Source organism: Panthera uncia (genome assembly GCF_023721935.1).
Source record: "Panthera uncia isolate 11264 chromosome D3 unlocalized genomic scaffold, Puncia_PCG_1.0 HiC_scaffold_8, whole genome shotgun sequence".
NCBI lineage: Eukaryota > Metazoa > Chordata > Mammalia > Carnivora > Felidae > Panthera > Panthera uncia.
Genome location: NW_026057586.1, coordinates 32019558 through 32039068, shown reverse-complemented (window position 1 = coordinate 32039068; position 19511 = coordinate 32019558).

The following is a 19511-nucleotide window of genomic DNA, read 5'->3' as shown; positions in this document are numbered from 1 at the left end:
TATAGACCAATTTCCCTGATGAACATGGATGCAAAAATCCTCAACAAGATATTAGCCAACTGACTCCAACAATACATTAAAAAAATTATTCACCATGACGAAGTGGGATTTATAACTGGGATGCAGGGCTGGTTCAATATCCGTAAAACAATTAACATGATTCATCACATCAATAAAAGAAAGGACAAGAACCATATGATCCTCTCAATAGATGCAGAGAAAGCATTTGACAAAATACAGCACCCTTTCTTGATAAAAACCCTTAAGAAAGTAGGGATAGAAGGAGCATTCCTTGAGATCATAAAAGCCATATGTGAACAACCCAACGCTAATATCATCCTCAATGGGGAAAAACTGAGAACTTTCCTCTTAAGGTCAGGAACAATACAGGGATGTCCACTGTTATTCAACATAGTATTGAAAGTCTTAGCCTTTGCAATCAGACAACACAAAGAAATAAAAGGCATCCAAATTGGGCAGGAGGAGGTCAAACTTTCACTCTTTGCAGATGACATGATACTCCATATGGAAAACCCTAAAGATTCCACCAAAAACCTGACAGAACTGATTCATGAATTCAGCAAAGTTGCAGGATACAAAATCAATGCACAGAAATTGGTTGCATTCCTATACACCAACAATAAAGCAACAGAAAGAGAAATCAAGGAATTGATCCCATTTACAGTTGCACAAAAAAACATAAAATACCTAGGAATAAATCTAACCAAAGAGGTGAAAAATATATACACTGAAAACTATATAAAGCTTATGAAAGAAATTGAAGAAGACACCAAAAAATGGAAAAAATAATCCATGCTCCTGGATAGGAAGAACAAATCATCGTTAAAATGTCAATACTACCCAAAGCAATCTACATATTCAATGCAGTCCTTATCAAAATAACACCAGCATTCTTCACAGAGCTAGAGCAAATAATCCTAACATTTGTATGGAACCAGAAAATACCCTGAATAGCCAAAGCCATCTTGAGAAAGAAAACCAAAGCAGGAAGCATCACAATCCCGGACTTCACACTATATTACAAAGCTCTAGTCATCAAGACAGTACGGTACTGGCACAAAAATAGACACTCAGATCAATGGAATAGAATAGAGAACCTAGAAATGGACTCAGAAACGTATGGACAACTAATCTTTGATAAAGCAGGAAAGAATATCCAATGGAATAAAGACAGTCTCTTCAGCAAGTGATGCTGGCAAAACTGGACAGTGACATGCAGAAGAATGAACCTGGACCACTTTCTTACACCATACACAAAAAGAAACTCAAAATGCATGAAAGACCTAAATGTAAGACAGGGAGCCATCAAAATCCTTGAGGAGAAAGCAGGCAAAAACCTCTTTGATCTGGGCCACAGCAACTTCTTACTAAACATGTCTCCAGAGGCAAGGGAAATAAAAGCAAAAATGAACTACTGGGACCTCATCAAAATAAAAATCTTCTGCATAGCGAAGGAAACAATCAGCAAAACTAAAAGGCAACTGACAGAATGGGAGAAGATATTTGCTAACGACATATCAGATAAAGAGTTAGTGACCAAAATCTATAAAGAACTTATCAAACTCAACACCCAAAAAACAAATAATCCAGTGAAGAAATGGGCAAAAGACATGAATAGACACTTCTCAAAGAAGACATCCAGATGGCCAACCAACACATGAAAAAATGCTCAACATCACTCATCAGGGAAATACAAATCAAAACCACAATGAGATACCACCTTACAACTGTCAGAATGGCTAACATTAACAACTCAGGCAACAACAGATGTTGGCGAGGATGTGGAGAAAGAGGATCTCTTTTGCATTGTTGGTGGGAATGCAAGCTGGTGCAGCCACTCTGGAAGCAGTATGGAGGTTCCTCAAAAACTAAAAATAGAACTACCCTATGGCCCAGCAACTGCACTACTAGGTATTTATCCAAGAGATACAGGTGTGCTGATTCGAAGGGACACATGCACCCCAATGTTTATAGCAGCACTATCAACAATAGCCAAAGTACGGAAAGAGCCCAAATGTCCATCAACTGACGAATGGATAAAGAAGATGTGTCGGCAATCAAAAAGAATGAAATCTTGTCATTTGCAACTATATGGATGGAACTAGATGGTATTATGCTAAGTGAAATTAGTCAGAGAAAGATAAATATCATATGACTTCACTCATATGATGACGTTAAGACACAGAACAGATGAACATAAGGAAAGGGAAGCAAAAATAATCAAAAAAAAAAAAAACAGGGAAGGGACAAAGCATAAGAAACTCATAAATATGGAGAACAAATAGAGGGTTACTGGAGGGGGTGTGGGAGGGGGGATGGGCTAAATGGGTAAGGGGCACTATGGAATCTACTCCTGAAATCACTGTTGTACTATATGCTAATTTGGATGTAAATTAAAAAAAAATAAAATTAAAAAAAAAAAAGAAAAGTATCCTTACATTAAAACCATTATGAAGTTTATAGAAAAACTAAATTTGCAACATATAATAATGGTGAAAGTGCAGTATCTAAAAATCTTCTACAATAAAAATGTAAGAGTTATCGTACTTGGGTTGAACAGCTATTGGGTAGGGAGACATATCACTATATCTTCAAATGTGGAAGAAAACACCCCATATGTTGAAACTCTCATTTGTTGCTTTCTAGCATTCTGTACCTCACCCAGTCTTACTCCAGACTTAAACTGAGAAGCAGCTGAGGAAACAGAGGAGAACTAAGTTATAGTGTGGGGAAAATTTCTGTTTCAGTCTAAAGAAATTTTAAAATAGACAATGTTTTCTGAAGCCAAATCTAGGCCAATAAATAGGCAGAATAAACCCCTACATATTTGATGTAATATAAAACATCTCCTACTTCCTAAAAAATATTTCCTCTATTAACCTACTACAGTGCCTGGAATTTCTCCAATTAGAATTTATGTTTGTATATTAATGGTTAGGCTATAGCAATGAATCTCTCAAAGATCTCTATTAAAAGGCAAACTACTCTGAGGAGATAATATGCTATGCCTTGGATTTGGACATGGATGTGTTTACACAAAGCCAATCCTAGAGAAAATAAGTTGTATTGTAAGAAATCTTTGAGGGAAGGAAATTATAAAGGAGAGAACAGGAACTCTGGAAGTTGCCTCAAGAGAGTAGTTGTGTAAAAAACAACACTGAGAGTCCAGGAAGATGGAAAAAACATACCACCAGACCTCTGAAAAAAAAACCAAACTAATAAAGGTTCTAACTGGAAAGAGCAGAAGACAGCACAAGGAAGTGGGAAAACTCCAAAGAAAAATGTTGCCTACATCATAATGCAACTGCAGTACTTCCATTGTTCTCACATAGATCTTTGACATTTATATGATTTCTGAGTCACTTATAGTATTTTGCTGATTTACTCAACAAGGATATTGAACACCTACTGTTTTCCAACTTCCTTAAATTGGCTTTCCTCAAAGTTGACTTTATGACCAGAAAGCAGGAGAAGATAATTTATTTTGGAGGTAATTTTAGGAGCCACAATAAGAAAGTAGAGAAAAAGAGCAAAGGCAGAAAAAAATTAAAAAAAATATTAATTAGAAAATTAACTGAGGCTCAATACTTTTAGGGATTCCCTGAGAAACTGAGGATCATGCCTTTGAATCATTGCTCAGAGGCCAGGGAATTGAGCCATATTTCTGTGGATGACTTTTACTCAGTTAAATCTGTGTACTTCCAGATTATGCCTGCTAGTTGTGAAGCAATCGCTTGTAGTACCAATTGTCCTTAAGCAGAGAAAAAAAAAAAAAAAAAAAAGATGACACATTAAGTGTCCTGAGACTTGTCAAGCCTTGCTACATATGATCTCAAAGATGGAGATCTACTACTACATTAGAAATTCCACATTTATGGTCTGGAAGAAATAACAGAGAAGTAGTCATAGTAAAAACTCAAACAAATAAGATATAAACTGTGATTCAAGTACATAAAGGACAAAAAGGAATATGTTAATTAAAAGTGTGATCAAATAAACTAAAGAAGGCTTCCTGAAAGAGGCAAGATTTGACCAGCTCTTAACGGTGTTAATATGAATTAACAGTCTTGATTGAGTAGTACAGGTGGAGTGATGAGTATATCAATATACTGACCTAATATATTTCACACTAATTTGGAAAGTAAAAGAGAATTTGTTGGATGTTACAACCTTTATAATTGCCCCATCCTGGATTGTGAAGCACAACCAAAATCTTAATGTTCACTAATACAAATGAATAAGATTACAAAGTCAGAATTGAAACACACACACACACACACACACACACACACACACACACATCTAAATTTTAAGCACTGAGTTTTTGGGGGTTTTGTTGTATTTTACAACACTTTGCGTGGGAAACCCAGTTGTTACCTAAAGGCTTCCCAAATTCAAAATCAGACATTATTGAGACCATCAGCCTAGAGGCTAGAAGAGTTTAACTTCAGCCCAAAAGCAATTAAAGAATACATTAACTATATGTTCTAAACACATTTCTGAATGACTTAGGGTGAATTTGTCTTTGGAAAGATTATTTGCTTCATTAACATGTGATTTGGAGCTCTGAACATGATATTTTTCTCCTAATAACATTCACATTTTTGTGTATATATATACATACATATGTATATATACATATGAATATATATGAATATGTGACTATATACCTATATTCATATTTATTACTGTAGATAATTCTCTGTCAAATCTTTTTTCCTTGCTTTTTTATAACCTATATGAAAGTAAGAAAACATGCAAACATTTTCACTTTATGCACTAAATTATGCGATATTTTTATAAGTACCTATATTTTAATTAACCCTGTTGTACAAGGATCCAATAGGTATCATCAGGTTTAGATTTAAGGTACTAAGTTTCAGATACTCAATCTTTACCCAAAGTACCTTTCTCCAGCTCTCCAAACAGTATTTTTATTTTTGGTAAGACTAGTTGTGTTTTAATTATAACTAGTGTGCAAAACACTGGAGTAGGAATAATATTTTTAAAAATATAAACTGTCCGACACTAGTCTAACATAATCTATACAATTTATTCGTTTGCATAACATTAATTGAGACATTGTAAGTCAAAATTCTAGGCAATAGCCCCAAATTCTAATTTTTATCTTAGGATAAAATAAAATAAGACAATACATAAACATATAGTTACAATATATATGGCACCTACAATGTACCACATGTCTGTAGTGTTATATAATTTATTTGAGAAAATAGGGGGCACTAACCCAGGCTAGGTTTTTGTTATGGGGAATGCCTAAAAATTTCTAAGTGTCAGGACAAGTCAGAGTTGTATTTTATCTGGATATTTCTGGCAGTTGTTCTAATGATAAGTTGAGGGGTGAAAATCGAGACAGAGAAGAATATGACATAGACTGAGTACATGTAAGAAATAATAGGAATGAGGGCAAGAGGAAGAGTGAAATGGATCATAGAAAGTACTTAAGAGGAAAAATTGGCAGGACTTGATAACTGCTTGTGCCAAGAGCAGAAGTATTATTAGGGACCTGAGCAGATATAGGATAGAGGTCACAGCCAAGCATAAGTCTTAAATTGTTAGTATGTGTAATAGGGGTGGATGGTGATATATACAACTAAGATAAAAAACTACCTCGCTAAAGAGTGTCTTTAGAAGGCATTATTATAAGTTTGGCATTAGCTTTGTATTTGGACATTTACATAAAAATATTCAGCAGATATATCACATCTGAAACTTCTGGATATAAACCCATTAAGTATAGATGAGCTCTCCCAAAGAAAACTTATAGAACAAGTGTCCTCTATCTAAACTACAGACATTCAGACTCCAGGTACCATTCTGCAGGCACAATTTTCTCTATGTCATTAAATAATTTTCTCCCCTAAGGAAGGAGGCCACTGAATTCATAAGTTTATGAATTCATTTGTGATTACTTTTTCTCTCATCCCTCTCATCCAATCCATCAACATATCTAGTTGATTTGACTTCGAGATATATATGCCAAATTTTACCCATTTCCACTTTGACACCTTTATACATCTGCATGTATTTTTATCTGTTATAGTAAATATTATATTTTCTTAGGATAATAGCCAACAACCCAAATGTCCATCAACTGATAAATGGATAAACAACAATTACAGACACACACACACACACACACACACACACACACACACACAGAAACAGTAGTCTGCAATAAAAAGAAATGAAATACTGATACATGCTACATGAACAAACATTGAAAACATTACGCTAAGTGTAAGAAACTGGTCACAGAGGCTGCATATTGCATTATTCCATTTATATAAAATGTCAAGAATAAGCAAATCCATAAAGACAGTAGAATAGTGAGGGGCTGAGAGATGGGGGAGGAGGAACAGAATGATGAGTGACTACTAATTATCACAGGGTTTCTTTTGAGGGTGGCAAAAATGTTCTAGAACCAGATAATGATGATGGTTGCACAACTCTGTGAATATATTGAAAACCATTAAGATTTATACTTCAAAATGATGAATTTTGTGGCATATGAGTTATATCTTAAAGAAATCAACAAGTGCTCTTAATTTGGGGAGGAGGGTGATAAAGTCTTCAGTAGGGTGGTAACAGTAAAGGAAGAGGGGCAATAATAATCATATGGCAAAATTTGCAGGAAGAAATGAAACAACTTGGTGACAAATTGAAAACAGAGCAAGGGAAGGAAACCAGCCAGGACAAGTGCCTTACTGGAAAGAAGTAATTTGAAAAAGAATCCAATTGTAGGGAGAAGATTAATTCAGTTTCAAATATGTTGAGATTTGCACGAATATGAGGTTTTTTAAGCAAAGATGCCTTTAGGCAATTGAACATGTGGGACAAAGTTCAAGCTGCTGGAGACACAAAAATGAGAGTCATCAACTTAGAGGAGGCAGGGGGAGCCATGGGGATAATGCAGAAATAAGAATAGAAAATTAAGGACTGGAATTCTTGTGGGAGTATCCTTCACTTAGGGGATGGTCTTACAAAGGGATCTCAGAAAAAAAGAAAGTGAAAAAGATGGCAGAAAAGTGCATTAGTACAGAGGATAAGAGGGGAGAGAGCTGCAAGAAAGAATAATGGCAAATCCTGAAGAGCTGTCAGAGAATCTGGGTGAAAGAAAACAAAGTGAAGCTAACTGTTAGGACTATTTCATTAAGTTATATAATTAATTAAAGGTAAGAGTATGTCAAATTAAGATCCAGAGGAGGCTAGGGAGATCTTAAACTAATTTCAGATTGGACTTCTGAAATGAATGAAGTTAATTTTACCTAAGAGAGGCCGTATGTATTGCCATGGAGAAAGAAAGGTTAGGGAAAAATCACTGAAGCTTAGAACATAAACTGAGTGCACAGAACACCAACCAGGGGAAAGGATTAGAATAGAGAATGCAGGGGGTGCCTAGGTGGCTCAGTTGGTTGATCATCTGACTCTTGGTTTCAGCTCAGGTCATGATCTCACAGTTTTATGAGTTCAAGCCCCACATCAGGTGCTATGCTCACAGTGTGAAGCCTGCTTGGGATACTCTCTCCCTCTCTCTCTGCCCCTCCCCCCCAAAAAACAACTCGTACTTTCTCTGTCTCTCTCAACATAAAAAAAAAAAAAAAAAACTTTAAAGTAAGAGAGAGGCAAAAAGTGACATGACACGATCCATTCTTAAAATTGAATTAATTGAGTTGAAAGAAGATTGTTTTAGTAATTGTATTAGAAACCCTCTGGAGACTAGAACTTGAAGAAAGTGATAGCAGAGAGATGGAAATAGCATATCCAAGTAGCAAGATAGGCATGTGTACAGTATTTGGCAATGCACACCATTAAGAACAAAGTCAAGATCTCAAGTACAGAAACAGAAATGATATAATTTTCTCTCTTCATAAACTACACATATTTTTGACTACACATTAGCAGAACACTGATCTTACAGTGGACATTTTGTGGATTTCTGCCTCCCTGATATTAATGGTTTGTGAATGCTTCTGACAGTCCATCTTTTTCCTACTTCCCCTCTTCTCTACTGCCCCACATGAAAAGACAGTCTGTCAAAAAGTGAAAATGATTTTATATTTACAAGGCAAAGGAACCTTTAAATGACCTTAGAGGTTTACATGAGGTAGTCACAGCTCCAGGATGATTGGTAAGTTTGCTGTTGACAGATACCACTTGATGGACTGGAAATCAATTTGATCAGATGTTTTTATGGATTATAGTGGCCTTGGCTAATTACAAAAGATTGTCTTCCTAGATCCCACAGTTTTCAGAGCTGACTTTGAGCAGATGTACACAGGATTAAGCTGCAGGCTTGACAGTTTTCCCTAATTATCTGTCGCAAGGGCAACCCTTGGATCATCTTGACACTTACGTCAAAAACAGTATGAACTTTTATTTCTTTGGCCACATGCCTTTTTGTCATAGTCACCTATGTTTAAGTGATGAGGCTGATCATATTATTACCAGTTACCTAGAATTGGAAGAGTGAAAGAGACTGCAAATATGAATAAATGTATATAAAGTTTTAAAACTCTACCTAAAGCAGATAATGTGATCATTGACATGAAGGGAAAAAAAATGAATTTTGTGTAGATTAATCATTACAGAAACAACTAGAAAACATGGGTTCATAACAGCATGATTTTTTTTTTGTAAAAGAAGTTATAAGATGTCTTATTAAAAGAAGGGATAAAAGAGTGTGTTGTATGTCTTGATCAACAACTTTCTTTACCTGGCCTAATCATAGGCAGGTCTTATGAAAATTTAGGTTCACCATCAGGGAACTAAATTGTGTCATCTGTAGGAAGATTGTGACCAATGTAGAGCTGAAGTAAATGTTTTGCTTTCCACAAGGTAACTATTTCAAAAGAGAAAGCATTCCTTTGAAATGTAAATTATTATACATCTGTTAATTTAAGATGGTGTTGCAGCTAAGGTAAATTAAAATTCAGATATATCTGAATATGAGGAACAAGGGTCCCTGAAGCATGAGTAAATCTGCACGTGGGTAAAACAGCCTGCACAGAGGTAATTTTGTATGGAAACAGGGAGAGAAAAGAGAGAAAGAATGAAGGGATGATAGAGAAGGACAGCTAAAAATCCTATCCTTATTTTGGCTGCATGAACGGGGTATGAGGCTTTGGGGAGCAAAGTTTTAGACTGGAACTAAAGAAACTGAAATCGCAAAAATTTATGTGACATGGATCCAAACATTTTTGCTGGAGCCCATGAGTGGCAGGATATATCACTGAGTGGGGAAAAAAATTCTTCTTCTTTGTCCTGTCTAGAACCCAGCATATGTCTGGTAACATAAGAGATTTGGAAGGTCTATGTGAATTCCTGGGAGCAACTGCTGAGTAAGGTAGAGAGTACAAGAGACAGCATTAGTGCTTGAGCAAAAAATCCCATTCATAATGATAGACTTTTTTTTTTACATATGGCTGGCATGGCAGAGTGACTTTGTAGAGAGTTAAAAAGTTATGCTATCATTATTTAACAAATATTTTTTATAGTTCATGCAATGTGTACTCTTCATTTAGGTATTAGGGATTCATAGTGAAAAATAAAACAGAAAAAAATCCCATAATCCTGTGAAATTTGAAATATGAGACCCTTTTTGCACTAACAATCTTGTAACATCTGGTGAATATTAGGTCACATTAACAGAATGTTAAAAAATATATAAATTATATTATTATCCTATTGACCAAAAATGATTTAATCTATACTCTATTTCAAAAAATAATCATCAGTTCTAAAGAATTTACTCATTGAAGAAACTTATTCACATGACACTTTAAGTTCTTATCTAATGATAAGGCTTTATCATTTTTGTTCCGATAATTACTTTTAAAATTAGAAATTGAGTTATAGTGGAGGCCAGCGACAATTGGAGAAAACAAAACAAAAATATTTAAAAGATTATGTGTTACAAGACTGGTTTCCTTAGAAGGGACAGTGGTTTCACTGAGCCACTTTGGATTGTTCTTTCAGATGCTGGATCATAAAAACAGATGACGTGTAGAAGAAACTACAACCACTGGCCCATAAAATGGCTGTAATCCCATCAAATACCAAGAACAATTATAGTCCAAACTTATATCACTAGACCTATCAAGTCATAATTTGTATATACCTATTTTAGAAACTGCATCATTTAACCTCACTCACAAAGGTGTTAGGAAGATTAACTAACTAGATAATTTCACAAAGTGCTTAGATAATAAAAGGTAAAGGGATAAATGCCAAGGATTATTACTTTAGACCCTCTGCCAACGCTAAAAGACCAAAGTTAATGTTTTGTTTCATTTTCCACTGTCTAGGTAGCTCAAGTTCATTAGTTCCAAGAATGGGACAGTGGGAGGCAAGAAGTGTCTCTCCTGGAAAAAGAGAACATAGAAGCATATCCCAAGGGGAGTCAAAGTCATGAGATTTTTCAGAGTATTTCTCAACTTAAAAAGTGTCAGAAGACAATTTTCCATGAGTTTTTCATGCTTCTTCATGTCTTGAAACCAAAGACATTTGAATTGCCTTTATGTTTAATTATCTTTTCAAGGAGGTTTATAGCCAAGAGCCTTGGAAGAAAGAGATTTTTTCTCCTTCCAGAGCCAAGGACAGGTTTGTTTGCAGTCTTGGATGATAAAAATAGTCCCTCTCTGGAACAAAGGGTAGACATGTTTATTGCCCATTCTAAAAGATCTGGATTCTCTATACCCAAGGCTCTTCTCCTGTTGTGTAACTCATCTGGATCTCTTTGTGTCATCTGGTTTTCTGTGGTATTCTGTGAGAACTGAGGCTTAGAGAACTGGTGTAAGAAAATGCTGATAATCTGGCTACTATTATTGCTCTAAGTAACAAAGTTTTTGTCTCTGACCTGGGAGTCTCATGTCTTCTGCTAGCATCCATGAAATTGTGTCAGGTTGGATAAAATCTCAAACCTTTGACAGCTCTTGAATATATATAATACATAAGTGATTTATATTATTATATAATAATATACATATGATTGCATATATATATTGAATATATATTCATTTAAAATAAATATCCTGTGTTGGTAAATCTCTGAAAGGATTTGAGATTTATTCTCGACATTCTCTTTAGACCCCTGTAGAGAAGTAATCATAAGCCAGAGAAAGTAATTTTAGAAGTTGAGCAAAACAATATGTAGCCATAAAGCATTATTCTATTTGATGTGGGGGATTAGCTCATCAAGGGCTGGTTCAGTAATACTTTCCTCATGCCATTCCATTCATTTTCCTTTTCAACCTTGCACAGTTACTCACTAAATGATTGCCACCGTGACCTGTTCCTCTTTTACTCTAAGGGTGATAGACTGTGCTTCCCAATGCTCATTCTCTGACTCCTGATTTATGACTTTGATAGCACTTCATTGAGTAAGGATTTGTGGCAATTTATGTCATTATACAAATTATACAAATTGCCATTAACTGATGTAATGTACTATAAAGAACTGAAAGCATGAAGTAAAAACTATCTGAATTTTCCTTCCACATGTTTGCAATACTTTATTACTTAATTTTACCATTCAATTAATATAAATGTATACTCTTAGGATAAATAGCTTTATGTTTACAATATCCACCTTATCCCCTCTTATTTTTAATTATTTACTTATTTTTCTTGTTAAAGTACCTCTTCTTTATTAAATATTTTTAATCTAATAACAGTCTCTAAAATATCAAATCTGCTGCTATATCTAAAGTTAGAGAAGGAAGGATTAAATGTGGAATGTCATATTTAAAAAAGTACATTTTATTCAGGGTGGTTGGATATTGAGCGAAAAAAAAAATCGAGGCATTAAGGAAATCAGGCTGTGTAGGACTTTATCTAATGGGTGATATGAGTAAAACTGAAGTTCAATGTCAGATCTCTCCTCATTTCCATTTCCTCTGCTTCCTCCTTGTATTAGCCCTGACTGTTGACTTCCAGGACAGTCATGTGAATTTGGATTCTGGTCTACCTGTTTCATGTTTACTGATGACAGCAATAATTTGGAGAGGTAATCCAATTACAGTGTCTCAGAATAGTCCAGGATCACCTTATGTAAATGCAGCTGTTCTTCTGTTGCTAGGTAGCCTAATGTTGAAATGGAGGTGAAACAAGAAGACATAACCAGTCAGTCAAACAAGTCTCAATGAGTATCTACTTCACATTACAGGTCTAGAAATACAGGAGATTTAAGAAAAAAAAAAAAAGTTGGAAATGGAAGAAAGGGAGAGAAAGGTCTTTTGGACAGAAATCAGAATATAGTAAGGGAACAGAGGCAGAAAGTATCTTAATACATGATTATTCTGTTTATGATTTCTTCCTTACCCAATTCTACTTGTCATGTCACACTTTATCCAACTTCACAACATGCTGACTTAGTCATGACCTTCCCAATTACCTTCAAAGCTTAATTTCTTCTAGAATCCAGAATCTAGTCTTACAATATCTATTAAATCCTCTCCTCCATTATTCTCCCCAAACTAACTTCTACCCCAGGCTAGCTTGACTAAACCTATAGTAGGTAAGATAGACTACCAACTGTCCTTCAAAAAACTTTCCTTATCTGCTTCATATTCATCAATCAAAACACATATATCCTCAGGACAAATAACATATCAGACTCCATTAATATTAAGAAAGATCCTTTCCTAAGAGCAGGATGGGTTATAAGGAGAGAATTGACAACATTAATCCATCGAAAAAGAATAGGGAGAAAAGATGATAAAGAATGAAATTTGGAAGTGATAAGAATCAACCTCACATTGCTGATTAAACCAGAGAATCTGGATCCTCATCTTGAATCTTCACTTCCTATATCAAATGTAAATATGCCTAAAGAACCCAGTAATACCAATATCTTATAGGAAAAAAAAAAACTTGTTTATGTTTAATTTGGACCCCAATGTCTGTCTTAAGGGACCTGTGATTTGGTTTTATGAACCATCAGACATAAGTTTTATTAAGAGTCTAGAATTGTTACTTAGTGACAAATGGTATCCTCAACAATTAACTACACTGAGATGCTATGAAGACTGAATATATAAAGGCTTAAAAAATGGAATAGGTCAGAATGGAGCCCGAGGCAAGCATTTTGATGTTCCCACTTAAGTCCTAGATTTTATTGTTTATTGGTGCCTTATGTTAACAGCAAAATTCCTTAGTATTTCCAAAATGTTTCCACAACTGAGTTTACTTATAAGTGCGTGGTTTCTAAGAAAAAAACAATTATGGAGAAGATTTTGGGGTTCTTTAAACCTCCTTTAAATAATAGAATTTGGATACGGCCATGAAGTTCAACCTTGTTTTTCCCAGCAGTAAATCCCATCCATCCTTACCACTACTCCCATTTTAATGTGTGTGAGAATGAATTGTAGGACAATGGGAGTTGATAGACATATACATGGCCATGGGTACGGAATAGGAAAGCACAGAAGTTAGTTTGAGAGAGAGGGATCACATAAATCACACAAGATTTTGTTTTGTTTTTTTCTTTTCTATGAATTATAGGGTTTTTATCTTCGACACTGTTGATATTCTGGGCCTTATATTTCTTAATTGTAGGGGCCTGTTCTGTGCATTATAGAATGCTTATGAATATTCTTGGCTTCTATGAAACTACTTGCCACTAGAGACCTCCCCACAAATTGTGAAAATCAAAACTGTCTCCATTGCCAAATGACAGACAAAATCACCCCTGCTTGAAAACCACTATTGTAGGGCCACCCAAATGAATCTACACAATTATAATACAATCATGGAGATTTTGAAGAATGGACTCTGTGCCCTTGGTCAAGTCATTTTCCAATTCTGGACTACCCTCTCCTCTTCTGTAAAATTAACTACTCCAAAATATTTTCTAGTTTTAAGACTGGATGAATTTAAGGGTTCTATTCCATAAAAGTGTTCTGCACATTTTTTCGATGTAATTAGAAAGATTCAGTGACAATTTTGTTGTGAGCTACCTGGAATAGACATAGAACTGTATTGTAGAGCCATCCTTTTTCTGATGTAACTTACAGTTATTTGATAAGGAAATAGATGGTAACTGACAATGGTTTTTATGGCTATTTGGATAGATTATGAATTACAACAGTAATTACATCTTAGATATAATTTATTCAGAGTATTAAGAATCATACAAATAAGAAGACATCAATTTAGGGAAGGAGAGCTCTCCCAAATTTCTGCTCAACTCCCTTGCATACGTCAAGCCATCCAGAAAATAAAAAGGTATCGCCATTCTTTTTGTTTTCTAATACACTTAAGTCTCAACGTGTGTTATGTTGTTAATGGTCTTCCATTATCTAAAACATCAGTTAACGTTGTCTTTTGGATTAAAAAGATATAAGTAAGACTATGTTATTCAATTTAGAAAAATAGGATCTCCCCAGGCCACTACCATATCTCCAAGGTCTGACTTAGTTACTATGTAGGACACAAAATATGAAGGAAAATAAAACATTATCTGTCATTAAAAAGCTGAAATCCAGTTAAAGTGATAGAGATTCAATAACAAGTAATAATAAGACACCATATATTTAAGTTAAAAAAATGTACTGAAGTATCATAGGAGGGCTTCAGAAAGAAAGAGGTGTTATATTAGGTGAGAGGCAAAGCTTATTCCATACTAACATATTATGCTAGTATGCTTGAAAAAAGCCCTAAAATACATGCTTAGATAACATATAATTATCATGTTGCATCATATTTGATCATCAATAAAGATGGAATTAAAAATATGTATGTGTGTAATGGGGAGCTGCCTAGCATGCTTTCAAAGACTAGTAATATAGCTTTCCTAGATTTCATTGAAGTCATTTTAATTATCCTGGTCCTTTTGGAAACTGTTAATATTTTCTGACAACTTCACTTCATATGGTATGAGTTACATATGTTTATCCTGTGCCATTTTGAGTAGGAATGCTTTTTCTTTTCCCTGTATGTGTTTCATTGGACTACATTTTGTCAGAATACAGGGATCTGGCCTAGAGGCCAGAAAGAGGAAGATCTTGCAAATACAGGAGTCACTGGGGAAAAATGAGTTTCTTCTCAGATCTCTCTCTATTCCATATGATAGCTACGTACTAGTGACTAAAACTGCTTACTAAAGAAAGCCCATTCTTATCTTGTTACTTCATTAGTAACACATAGGATTAGCTTTTGCTAACCATAAAAATATAGAAGTTAGCTTCTAATACATCTTAATAACTAGGACTTCTATTCCATAAATCTAATATTTCTATTTTTCATTACTTTTCTAAAAAGATTTGATTAACCAAAGCCACATAACACCAGACTTTGATGTCAACCACTGTGCCCCCTTAGTCTAAAGTAATCATCAATTTGAAAGTTCCTCTTGAAACTACTAATAGTGTCTTTGAACCTTTGTATTTACAGAATATCCCAGCAAAAGTGGGAGTGACAACAGTTAATATATCTCATTAGGTAGCTATAAAAATGAATCATTCTCCCTCAAACAACACCCAAAATATATTACCCTCTGTATGTTTCAATGGTTTCAATGTTCATGTCATAATCAGATGGACTAAGTTTGAAAGTAATTTTATGTAGGTCAAAGGGGTATATTTGTATACTAAAGCAATTAGGAATGAATTAAATGGACTTAGAACATATATTTCTTCCACTGAATATAATTTGGTGATGTTACTTCCATAGAGATCCTGCTTCTGCTCTTGCTTCACTTAACTGCTCCAATACTTACTATTGCCATGATTTGGACAAATCACATCATATGTCTGAATCTCTATTTTCTCATTTTAAAATCAGAGGGTTAAAGTAAATAGTCACTATGATCCTCCACCCCCAACAGTATCTAAAAATTTGTAAGTACAATTTTAACCTCTATTTTCATCAATCTTATATGCATTAATATGCAGAGTAATCTTACCATTTCTAATGCACTATTTGAAAAGCTGATTAGGTTTCCAAGCATTTATTATTTGTTCAATTGTAATTATTTCTATGAATATCTTCCCTTTTAGTTCAATTTTAAGTATTTTAGGGATAGATTTAATATAATGTATACTTTATGTACTTTCAGTGTCATGATTCATAGATAGATATATAAATGGCATTTTTTTATTTGACCATTTGATTTCATAATAGGGCATCTCTCAGGTCCAGGAAATGCAAGAAAGGAACCAACATTTATTTAGCACTTACTATGCCAGACACATCTATAAGGTAACATGTTTGTTTTTTATAGGGAAGGAAAATGAAGACAGTAATAAATGGAACATCCAGAATTTATCCCCTAAATGTCTGATTCCAACAGCCATACATATCTTCTATTTAACAGATTATTTTTTTTTCATAAATAACATTTCTTGACCTTACAATTTTGCTTAAATTGCTTTGTTTCACCATCCTGAGTCTAGTGCCATGGCTACCCATAAAATTAATATGCCATTGTCTTTCTCTTCCATAACATACATGCATGCATACATACACAAATGTAAACAGTGCACATTCATACACTCATTAGGAACACTTAGATAGAATTCACTCCTTAGGGAAAATAAAGGAAAATGAAAAACAAAGGTCATCTCACCTACTCTGTCTCTTAATCTCTTGTCAGTATATTTATATTTTTATTTTTCTGATAACAGAAACCACTTGAATCATTATTAAGCAAGAAAACTCATAGTAAAAACTAAACTAAACTAAACAATGCTTATTAATGATAACTGACCAGCTCTTTAAATTCTACTAGAGTATAGGGGCACCTGGGTGGCTCAGTTGGTTAAGCATCCAACTCTTGATTCGGCTCAGGTCATGTTCTCACGGTTCCTGAAATAGAGCTCTGTGTCAGGCTCTGTGCTGATAGTGTGGAGCCTGCTTGGGATTCTCTCCCTCCTTCTTTCTCTGCTCCTCACCCGGTTACTCTCTCCCTCTCAAAATAAATAAACATTAAAAAATAAATATTAGGGTTGCCTGTGTGGCTCAGTCAGTTAAATGTCCAGCTTGGCTCTGGTCATGATCTCATGGCTTGTGAGTTCGAGCCCCATGTCAGGCTCTGTGCTGAAAGCTCAGAGCCTGGAGCCTGCTTCAGATTTTGTGTCTCCCTCTCTCTTTGCCCCTCCCTCACTCATACTTTGTCTCTCAAAAATAAAATTTAAAAAAAAACATTAAAAAATAAATAAATTCTAGAGCATAGAAGACACTTGAGAACTCTTAAGCTGAAGAATGCAGGGAAAGAAATGAAGTTAATTAAGAAATCTTTCCAATTGAAGCAATAGTTAAGACCTTGCTGGAACGATTGGAAATAGAATTGTGAACCTGGAGCTTGAAACTTGATATGATGCTAGTATGTGCTTGGGTACTGACCAATGCAATTATAAAGGCAGCCAACATCATGGGGTAGGGAAAAATAAGAATTTAAGAATTCATCCATATCTCTCTCTGCTGATGTGATCTTTCCATGGTGAAACCGCCTAGGCCCTGACATCATAGGTTATTTTATCATGGCCCTCAAAATTGTTCTCATGTTGTATTGATGTGTCCAATTTCGTTCTCTCTTCTACCAGCAATTACATCTGGCCAGAGATTTTCATGTCCCATTGTGAAAGTAACACTTTGATTCAATTCTTAGCTTCCCTAGCCTGTAGTTTACTTAGAGCAATCACAGAGCTATACTATAGTTTTGCAAATTTTGCTTTGGAGGAAATACAGCAGAATTGTGGATGCCCAAAATGTTGGGACAAAGTTATGTTTGGCTCTTAGTTAGTTTGCACATGAGCTCTATCTCGTCAATGATACTGAGACTTTGATTCAAACTCTATTCGTGCCACTTTACCCACTTTTGATAATGTTGCAATCTAAGTGCAGAGCATATATTTAAGAGTTTTCTTCTGGAAAACACATTGGTCTTAGTATCTGGATCTAGTCTTATTTAATGCACTAATAAGCCATGTGATCCTACATAATTTATTTTACAGGTCTCAATTATTTTATCTACAAGATAAATACATTGAAATGTATGTCCCGTCTTCCTTCATTTCTAAAATGTTATGTATTATTATTCAATCATTCATTCTTTGGTTATTACCAAATATCAAGGGTTTTTGTTTGTTCTTTATTTGTTTTGTTTTACATAAACTAAGTATTGTCCTTGATTTTTTAAGACAACTTTGACGAGGGAGGTGCTCACATCATTAAGAAGTTACTGCTTAGTAATGTAGAGAGAAAGAAAGAAAGAAAGAAAGAAAGGGAAGAGAACAGAATATAAATGTAAAATAAACATGCCAGAATCAATAAGTATGTCCCTCCAAAAACTTGATTTCAAGCTGCCTACTCACTGGTTCACCTTTTACCTCAAAATGCCCCAAATCTACTTAGGTATCCCAAATCCTAGCTTCTCAGTTCCTTGACCTTGTCATTTCCAATGAGCTTTCCATTCATATCATGTGAGTCATTCACTCCCATTATTATAATCTTGACCTTACCATCACCCATAGCCGTGAAATATCAAATCTTAGTATCTTATTTTCTGACCACCACCTAACTATTCCAGGTCATTTACACTAGACCTTCACATTCAGCCAGTTGACTGCAACTTTTCTACTCCCTGCAATCCCAATGACATCTTTATCTCCATTCTTAATCTATGTAGGTTTTGTGGTCAAGCAGTATAAACACACACTTGTAAATACCTTTCACACTTCTGTCCTCTGCCCTACTTAGGGTTTATAAACCCTACTTGAAAAGTCTTGTTAAATCTAACAAACTGCTTATTCTATACATATACTTAAAAGCCAAATATGATTATAGATCATATAACTCTATTGACTAATTTTACTTGAATTTATCAACACGTCAAGATAATCTTACTACACCTTCCTAATTTCTTTCTCATTGTAGAAAACTAATATATGTTCTATTTTCCTCTCAAATATCCAAATCCCTCTATCCAGTCCATCTCTCACAGCTCATGACATCCTCTCATTTTTCATTAAGAAAATAGACAAAAAAAATGGACTTATCTATGTATCTATGTAAAGTGTTCCATCATTTCACATACATCTCTGCCCAGATTACTTTGTCTTCTCCTTCATTACTATGAAACAGATGTTGCTGCCTCTATCTAAAGTCAACCCCTCCAAATGGGACCTGAATCCCCATCACCTTCCTGGTACTCAAGGCCTAACATTGACTCTGCAATTCTCCCCTCACCTATTTCTCTTATATTATCAGTTCTCCCTTAAAACAGGATTTTTTTCGTAATTATTAAAACATGCCTAAATGTAACATTTTAAAAATCCTCCTTTGACCTCATTTTCTTCCCATCCTTTACCTCAGTCTCTGCCTCCTTTAAGAGTGAAACAAATAAAATGTTTTCTCTACTCACAGTCTCCATTTTCTCACCTCTCATTTTTTCTCTATTCACTATTATCTGACTTACGTTTCCACTACTGTCTAAGTAGCTCTTTGCAAGGTCACAAATCACCTTGTAC